Below are 9876 nucleotides of genomic sequence, written 5' to 3'. Positions count from 1 at the left end.
GATCTATCCTCGAGGTCAGTGGTTTTGCTGATGAGATATTTTACATTTTCTTCTATTTTTTCGATGTTTCGATTTTGTTTAACAGAATCTTGTTGTTTCATGAATTCATTAGTTTCTACCAATTCTATTCTTTTTTATTTACTTTATTTTATTTTACTGTTAGGTTTTTGCAAGGCAAATGGGGTTAGGTGGCTTGCCAAATGTTGCACAGCTAGGTAATTATTAAGTATCTGAGACTGGATTTGAACCCATGTACTCCTGACTCCATGGCTGGTGCTTTATCCACTATGCCACCTAGCCGCCCCTCCATTCTTTTTTAGAAAAGACTTTTCTTCACTTACCTTTCACAACACCTTTTTCATTTGGTCAATTCTATTTTTTGAAGGAATTTCCCATTTGAGAGTTTTATTTTCTTTTTTCATTTGTCCAATTGAGCATTTGAATTATTCTCATTTTATATTTGTCCAATTGTATTTTCCAAGTATTTGTTTCCTTGTTGCAAGATGTTAATATTCTCTTGCAATGTGTTACTTTTCTTTTGAGTTTGTTTTCCCATTTTTTCCAATTAATTTTTAAGACTCTTTCCTGATTTCTTCAAGGAAGTCTTTCTGGGCTGAAGACCAATTCATATACTACTCAGATGTGCTAGATCTCTCTGGATTAGAATCTATTTCTTCTAAGTGTTTCTCTATGGACCCCCTTTCTGCTGATGTTTCTTCATCTTCCTAGGATCTTCTGTTAGGAAGGGAAGGACTGGCTCTCAGAGTTTTGCTTTTGAAAACTCTAGAGGCTTTGTTCACTTGGATTAGTAATTCCAAGAGCCTGGGCAGTAGGGTGCGATGGCTGCATTCTCTTGAGTGTCTGAGTCCCTCAGCAACAGAGTCTGAGTTGACTTTGAACAATGATCTTGGCCCTGGGGGGTGGGAGTTAATCTTCCTTTCAACTGAGTGAACTCTGTTGCCCACAAATGAGCCTGAAGTGGTTGGGGGGGTTGGCTTTACTATTTTTTCTGGGGAGAGGGTTCTGCGGAAAGCATGGAGCTCAGGTCCCTTGCCCAGGTATTCATTTTCCAGGCATGGCTGTGATTCTCTGTGTTGGAATTCTCTCTTCCATCGACTGGAGCTCACCAGACCTCCTTTCCTTCCCACTGAAGATTCTGTGGCTAAAGTTGATACTTGGACACACCACTCACAAAAGCCTCTGCGGCTGAGGCCATCCTTTGTCTTCCCCCTACTGTTGTCACTTTGCTGACCCTCTTGTCTCTGCTCTCACTTCACCCATGGTCTCCTGAGACAGATCTTGTTGGTAAGTGTTCTTCTCCTAGCTTATCTTTCTGAGTTTTCTCTATTGAATTTCTGTTAAGAGGTTTCTTTCATGTTATTTTTAGTGGAACCAGGAGCACTTAACACAGTGACTGTCCTCTCTGCCATCTTGGCCAGAAGTTGGTTTGGCTTTCTGTTAAGATGTTTGTTTCATAATATATATGTGGGAAGATCAGGAGACCTTAACCTAGTGCCTGTCTGCTCTCCACCACCTTGGCCAGAATTGTACAATTTCAAATGATTTAAAAATTGATAGATATAGCCTGAATAAACACAATTTTTGTTAGTTTTTCAATCATTTTAAACAGTATATAGGTGTTTTATACCCAAATAGTTTTAGAGCTATGACTCTGGAATATGTTATATCTTCATAGAATTGTCAAAAAGAAAAGAAAGCAAAACATGAAAATTCTTTTTCTTTTCAAAGCCGTTTTTTGCAAGATAAAATTTCTTAAAGACAAATTTTCCTTTTCTTGTTCAACTTATGTTTGTATTGTAAGTCTTGCTTAATACTTGCTTTGTCCTATCCCTTATTTTAGTAGTTTTGTTTGTTTTTTTGTCTGTGTTTTCTTTCACAACATTGTTAATATGGAAATTTGTTTAGCATAATTATACATGTATAAACTATCTTAACTAGCTTACTATCTTGGAGGATAGGAGAGATGCAAGGTAAAATTTTTATCTGATGATATCAGATGGGTTATTTAAATTAAAATTTAAATTAAATTTAAATTCACAAAGGATTCAGTATGATAGAATGGAAAATTATTATTGTTATTATTATTATTATTATTATTATATTATTTTGCTATTTACAAGATAGTGGGGTTAAGTGACTTGTCCAAGGTCACAAAGCTAGAAAATTATTAAGTGTCTGAGCTCTGAGTGAACATTTATTTAGAAAATATATGAATTTTGACCCCTTAGATGTTTTTTTTGCAGACAAGTCTTAATTATATTCAAGATAATAAAGATTGATAAATTGCTGAATTTTTAGTTTTTGAGTTGCTACTATTTCTGGAATAAAAAATTATTGTACTTGTCAATGGCTGGAATAACTTCTAAAACTCGAAATATTTCTCCCCCAAAATCTCCTATGTAGATGGAAATAAACTAGCATGAAAAGACATTTGCTTGTAATGAGTTGATTCTTTATTTAGATAGAACTCCCAAAGTCACTAATATTATTCATAGTTTAAAGAGAGGGAAGGAGAAAGGGAATGCTATGTGCAGCAGCATCTTTCTACAGCATCCTTTATTTGTACTGAAGACATTTTGTGCTTCTGTGAATTTGGGAAGCAAAGCTTTATTTATGACTAAATATGTGTGTTTTTTTTCTGTTTCTATAGAGACATAAAACAATTCCTTCTCACATACAAGGATGATGGAATTTAGAGATGCCTTATTTTGGAGTCTGTGAATCTGGCTTTGAAATGTGACCAAACCTTTTCTTAACTGCATGACATCAGAAAAAACATCTATTTTTACATTGATAAAAATTAGATAATAAAACTTTTGCTAATTACCTAAGACTTGTTTGGTAAAAACTTCTTTGTAAATCCTAATGCCCTTTTCAAATGTGAATAAATTTAAAATACTATTTAAAAATGAAAATCATTCATAGGGGAGTTATAACAATTTAGGAAGAATGAACATTTTTTTTTAATTTTCACTAATGACATTTTTATATGGAACATCACAGGAAGGGAGTTAAAACAATAATTGGCAAGGTAATCTTTAAATATGAATTTTTTATAATGATAGTAAAATTATGAATCAAATGGGATTTGGGGAAAGTTTGCCTTTTGGTATCTACTTTATTTCTTTTCTAGTGCTTCATATTGGAAGTTAAACTTCATCCTCAATTGACTCTACTAATTTCAAAAGACTTTGAGTATGGGTTCCTGTTGCGGTCCACTCTGGGCAGCCGGGTCTCAGTTTAATTCACACAACTCTTCGGGGAGCTCCGCCGGACATGTCCTGCATGTTCAATAATGAAAGTCAGCCAGTGAGAGATAAGCAAGGAGTTTATTGCAGGTATATGCTACATCTCTGACTCACATAGTTGAAATAAGGGTATATATAAGCCTAGTCCCCTTGTATCAGCATCCCTCATCTCCAGGCCTGTGGAAGTATAACAGGTATGCCACAAAAGGTCTGTATCCTGGAAAAATGTGGAATCTTCAACAAGATAAAGATGAAAGGTAGAAAGATAAGGACCAGAACTCCTTCCTGGGACAGTTGAACAATATGAGGATGAGAGGCAGAGGGATAAGGACAAAAGGTCCTTCCTGAGAATATTCAACAAGATAAGGATGAAAGGCAGGAGAACAAAGAGAGAGAAGGGCCAGAGCTCCTTCCTGAGTTCAGAGAACTCTGGTATGGACATTCCAGGTCTCAGTGACTCTCAGGATGAACTCCTCATGGCCACATACTCTGTATATTATCCCCTTACAATTCCCCTTTCTTGTTTAAGCGCAAAGCGCCCTATGGATTCCCAGAAAAGCATTGTCTTGGAGGATCAACAAAAACATCAATCAGAACCTTTCTTATTCATGAGATGAGGACTTGCATCACAAGGGGCACACACAAGCAAAATAATAAAAGTCCAATACCAAACAATATATAAGGTAAAAATATATGCAACAGACCACCAGATTGATCATGAAAGAACTGATCAGAATCTGCTGCCTGGTCAATATAATCAGCTATTTGGGCTAATTTTGACAATTCTAATGTAACATTTTCCATACTCAATCCATGCAGCTGGGCTCTAATAACATTCCATTCTACTTGAGATTCATTATATTGCTCTTTGGTCAAACAATATTGAGTATATCTATAATCACATTGTAACCTTTGTTGTAATTCCAAATATTGTACTCCTTCTCCCAAAAACATAGTGGCTTTCTACAATTGATATAATGCTTTATAAAATTGCTCATCTACCTGAAGCTGGCATTTAAATTCCACTGAAACATTCTGCATTAATTCTTGTAATCCCTGTGCTTCAACTATTCAATTCTGAGTATTAGATATTGACATAGCAAGGGCTGTAGAAGCCACAATGGCTTCTACCAGTAATGTAATGCCCAAAATAACACAAAAAAATATATATTCTGTTTCTCTGTTGAAAGGATAATATTTTCTCATTAATTGTCTCAAACATATGATCACTATGTGTTCTATAACAATTTTTTGTTTTTACAATAGTAAATGCATAATGTGGTCATGTTACTTTGAAAACTTTTCTACCTACAGCAAATTTAGGGCCTATGCAGGTTCTTACTAAACAATTCATACAGGTTAAATTGAACACCCCATCAGAATATTTAGTTAATGTAATATTAGATTTTCCTTCTACTAAAAATGCATATTCCTCACCCAAGAATACACTGGCACTAATAGCGATATTACTAGTTATATTATTCCTTATATCAATATTAATCAATTCAGGCATTCCTTGCACAGTATGTCCCCCAACCAATGCAACAAATGTTTCTACCCCTTTATCCTCTATTCCAGATACAAATATATATATATATATATATATATATATATATATATATATATATATATATATATATATAATATATATATATTATGTATATATATATATATATATATATATATATATATATATACATATTGCAGTCGAGGATCATTTACTGCTCCTCTATCTTGCATATCTCTTGTGGTATTATGTATAATTCATAAAGTCTAAAGGTACTTTGATGCACTGATGAGTATGGCAATATTTAAAGGGCATGAAACCAGGATAATGATACATAAGTGAATAGAATTACAAGAACTTAACCTGTTTCCTTGATATTGTTTAGTTTCATTCAAAGGTATCTCAGTACCATTTAATCTCCATGTATGTAAGTGATATTTCCTGGTGTCAATTTGTATAGAATTCTTATTTGTTTTTACAGCAATATCTCCCCAAATATATCCTTCCATCCACAATCTGAGTACACCATCTATCAGCAGGTACAATATTTTTGGTGTAATTCCATTCAGTGCTCAACCAGATTCCTCCCATTTGTTTCTGGAAGTACACAGGAAATCCTTTAATCAATCCCATGAAAGTCATTGTTTTGTTAAAGTTCTGTATGGATACATTATTTGTTATTTTTTCAACACTCCCTTCATCGTACATTCAAGAAAGATTTCCATGTAAAATAAATTCTAGCATGGTATCTGTCCAGGATAGTGGTTTCAACCATGGTGGAGACAGAATGAGAGCCCATCAAGGATCAGTCATATTAGCCTTTCCTACAGTTAACAAGTGCATCATCATAAATGTTCTTATGAGTATCTTTGTCTTTTATGAGCATGATTCCTTCTTCCTCTTTTGCCTTGCCTTCTCTTTTGTCGATTCTTCCTCAGTTTCCACATTTCTTATTCTTTTTGCAGAAACCCATTTGTCTCCATGATCTGTGGAAACACAAAGAAAACCTGGACCCCATATTAATACTCTGTGAGGTCCATACCATGAGCCATCGAACTCCTTTACCAATACCACAGATTTTATTTTCAGAATTATTTTTAAAGTGTTTTCTTTCCAACTGTTTCTTAATTTGTATAAAATGTCTCATGGCTGGAGAAAAATTGTCCAATTTAGAAATTTGTAAAAAATTATACGTATATATATTGCTTTGTCTAGAATTCCTTGTGATAGACGTCCTCTTCCCCTTTCTTGTTTAGTGAGGATTGCCTTAATATTTCTGTTAGCATGTTCCACTATGGTCTGACATGTAGGATTGTAAGGAATTCCAGTGACATGCTTTATTCCCTAAAACTTTTAAATTACGAAGATTTCTTAAGACCAATTGTTGCTTGCTAAAAAATCCCTTCTTATGACTATAAGATTTTCTTCATACTTCTCTTAAATTCCAAAAGTCATATTCAAATTAGTTTTAAATCATCTTCTTTTCAAAAGCCTAAAAACTTTGCAAATTCTTATCTTTATCAGTGCAATACTAACTTCTCAATGCTTTCATTTATAAAATCATTCTATCCTTACTGACCAACATTTCTTAATATTAAATTCTTATTATTAAATTAAATTCTTAATATTAAAACATTCTATATTCTGGGAATGAGAGATTCCCCACAATTTGAAATATCAAAGTGATATGTGCTAATTCTTTACCTTTAGTGTTTATCATTACTCACTCATTCCAGCTTCTTCCCAGATACATGATCCACATTCCAATCAGTGTAAAATATTAACTTCCTCTTAGTTATTCTAAAGCTAACTCACAAGTCTTTCCTGACTCCCATAACTCTGGAGCAGCCATAAAAATCAGAATCCAAACTCAAACATATTCTTTACAAACCCCTTGATTCAATTTACATGTATCTTTAGATTAGCACACTATAGGATCAATAATAACATAATTAACATTTACCTTACAATTGCTTTCATATCAAACTTTTATTTTATGGGGTTTATTATTTTTCTAATCAATTCATTGCCAAACATTGAAAAAATTACCAATTTAATACAATTTTAAATCAGCCCAACCTCATATAAATACATATGTCCCTATAGACTTACAGTTCTATACTTTCTTCTTTTCTTATAATGATTTGTACACCATTTTCCAAAGTTCCCAAAATCCATTTTTTGTATACAAAGTCAACCCTGCTCAAACCTTTCCATACTTAACAAATGTTTCAAAAGAAACCCCAATTGTCTCTAAGTCTAGATTTTCTTTCCAGTACTTTCAGAATCTCTTACTCAAACTATACCACTCACATTTTTCCACCATTCCTTTTCATTAGCTCTTCTTGACTTTAATTCATACTATTCCGAACTAGAGTCACATAGCTTATACAGCTATATAACTACAGATATGATTCCACTTTTCACAATGCATTTTTCCTTCCAAGGTTTTAATATTTAACATTTCTTGATTACAACTGCTAAAATCCTGGAGAAGGCAGTCATTCAAAAATCCCTTACCCTAATTAGAATATTCCCTGGCCCCCTTCTTCAAATAGAGTAAACTAAATAACTTTTATAGAGAGAGAGACCATCCTAGATTCTTTCTGGGGGTGGTGGTCTTCTATTCTTCAACCCTTACATGTCCCATAATTTTCTGTAATAACTAACAATATCTGAATCTATATTGATAAACTCCTGAAGCTCTAATGATGCCATATCATTCTGGAAAAAAAAAATTAATTATTTAGTTTCCCCTATATGGGCATTTTGGTAACCACATTATACACTTTAGGATTAACCTGACTCTCTTGTCTTTCTGAAATTTATTTTCCCTATTTTCAAATTAAAATAGCATTTCTTTCTATGATTTCTTTGTTTAACATATTTGGTAATATTTGCTGTTTCTTTAACTTCAATGTCCTTTTTAACACTTACTTTACTAATTCTTCCTGAAGTAGCTCTCCCTCCTGAAAGTGGGAGGGTGGGGGAAACACACCGGCAGCACAGAATCAAGGAGAATGAGAAAGAGAAGGGAACATAAAAAGGAATTGGGGGGGGGGGGCTCCTCATAATAGTATAATAACAGGGTGAGTAGTTTGGCCTCAGTCAATTTAACACCAAAATCCATTCCTTTTTTAAAATAAAAACAGAAAATCCTGGAAGAGGAGGGGGATCAGATTACTCACAGAAAGCAGGCTCAAGGGGAGAGCCAGTGAGGGCATTAGATGCCAAAATAACAAAGAGCAGCAATTTAAATGAGGCAACCCAAGGACAATTTTAGGGGAACTTTTCTCCCCATCTAGCAAATCAATAGAAGAACCCGAACACACAAGTAAACAGACAATCTAAACACATAAAGACAGACAAGGCACAAGCACAGTTTACACAAACAGAATAGAATTTTCCAAACTGACAATCTCAACACATATCCACAAACACAGACCAATAGCAAATTCCTGACGTCTCAGGAATGCCGTGAGGGGAGATTCTCTCTTAAACTAGTAAGAAGGAGCTGGTAGGGGAGGAGGAGGCCAAATTTCATCCTCCTGTACAACTTTATTTCTTTTCTTTCTTTTCTTTTCTTTTTTTTAGATAGTTTTACTGTCTGTTTGGCTTTCTATACAGAAATATCGCTCCATTCCCTCAAAAGCATTTTTCACTATACTAATTATCAAGAAATCTAGTTCTTTAAGATAATCAGGGCATTCTTATTCATAGCTAGTCATCTGTTCTCCTATTACCTGCCATTTTTCTTTTGTTATTTCTATATTCTGGGCCCATGGTCATATAGTCTGTATTTTTTCAATGAATGTCCATGAATCTTTTAGTTGTATAGTAATCCCTTGTTTCTTGATAACTTTGTATAACTGTCTGGCTCAAATTTCACTTTCCTCTGGCTTAACCATGGGAACCTATTCCCCATCTTCCCGGCCTACTCAAGTAGCTAAGGTACTTTCACTATCTTCTTGTCCTACTGACAAGGTCCCGGTTCTCTTTCCTGCCCTTACCTTTAGTCCCTGTTTGGATGACAATTCTGTTGCGGTCCACTCTGGGCACCCGGGTCTCAGTTTAATTCACACAACTCTTCGGGGAGCTCCGCCGGACATGTCCCGCATGTTCAATAATGAAAGTCAGCCAGTGAGAGATAAGCAAGGAGTTTATTGCAGGTATATGCTACATCTCTGACTCACATAGTTGAAATAAGTGTATATATAAGCCTAGTCCCCTTGTATCAGCATCCCTCATCTCCAGGCCTGTGGAAGTATAACAGGTATGCCACAAAAGGTCTGTATCCTGGAAAAATGTGGAATCTTCAACAAGATAAAGATGAAAGGTAGAAAGATAAGGACCAGAACTCCTTCCTGGGACAGTTGAACAATATGAGGATGAAAGGCAGAGGGATAAGGACAAAAGGTCCTTCCTGAGAATATTCAACAAGATAAGGATGAAAGGCAGGAGAACAAAGAGAGAGAAGGGCCAGAACTCCTTCCTGAGTTCAGAGCACTCTGGTATGGACATTCCTGTTGTCCCAGGTCTCAATGATTCTCAGGATGAACTCCTCATGGCCACATACTCTGTCTATTATCCCCTTACAGGTTCTCACAATATTGATAGTCATTTCAGATATACCGCAAAACAGTATGATTGTCTCCTCAAACTCAGCCTGACCAAATTAAAATGACATCACTTGACTGGCTATAATCAATGAATACTTTATCCAGAGTAATTCTTCAAAATGTTTTTCTGTGGAGGGAATATCCATAGTTATGATATAATAGATCCTGGAAATACTTTCCTTATTCTCGCTCCATTTCTCTTTAAAATTTTACATGCCAATTTCACTCTCTCCCCAATAATTTTTTACTTTTATGTTAACTAAAGTACTTGATGCAAGAAAATGAATATATGGTCTTTTGAGTCATTTTTCCTATTTTTCTTATGTCATTGCTTAATTTCTAATGACATGCATTAAACTAATTTATAGTGCACTCATCTTTCTATTAGAGTGTAAGGTGCTGAAGGGGAAGGGTTAATAAGATAAGTACTTTTATATCCCCAGTCTAAGGACATGATGTAAGAGAGTATCAGGCCTGGAAT

Source organism: Macrotis lagotis, chromosome X (assembly GCF_037893015.1).
Source record: "Macrotis lagotis isolate mMagLag1 chromosome X, bilby.v1.9.chrom.fasta, whole genome shotgun sequence".
NCBI lineage: Eukaryota > Metazoa > Chordata > Mammalia > Peramelemorphia > Peramelidae > Macrotis > Macrotis lagotis.
This window is presented reverse-complemented; position numbering follows the sequence as displayed.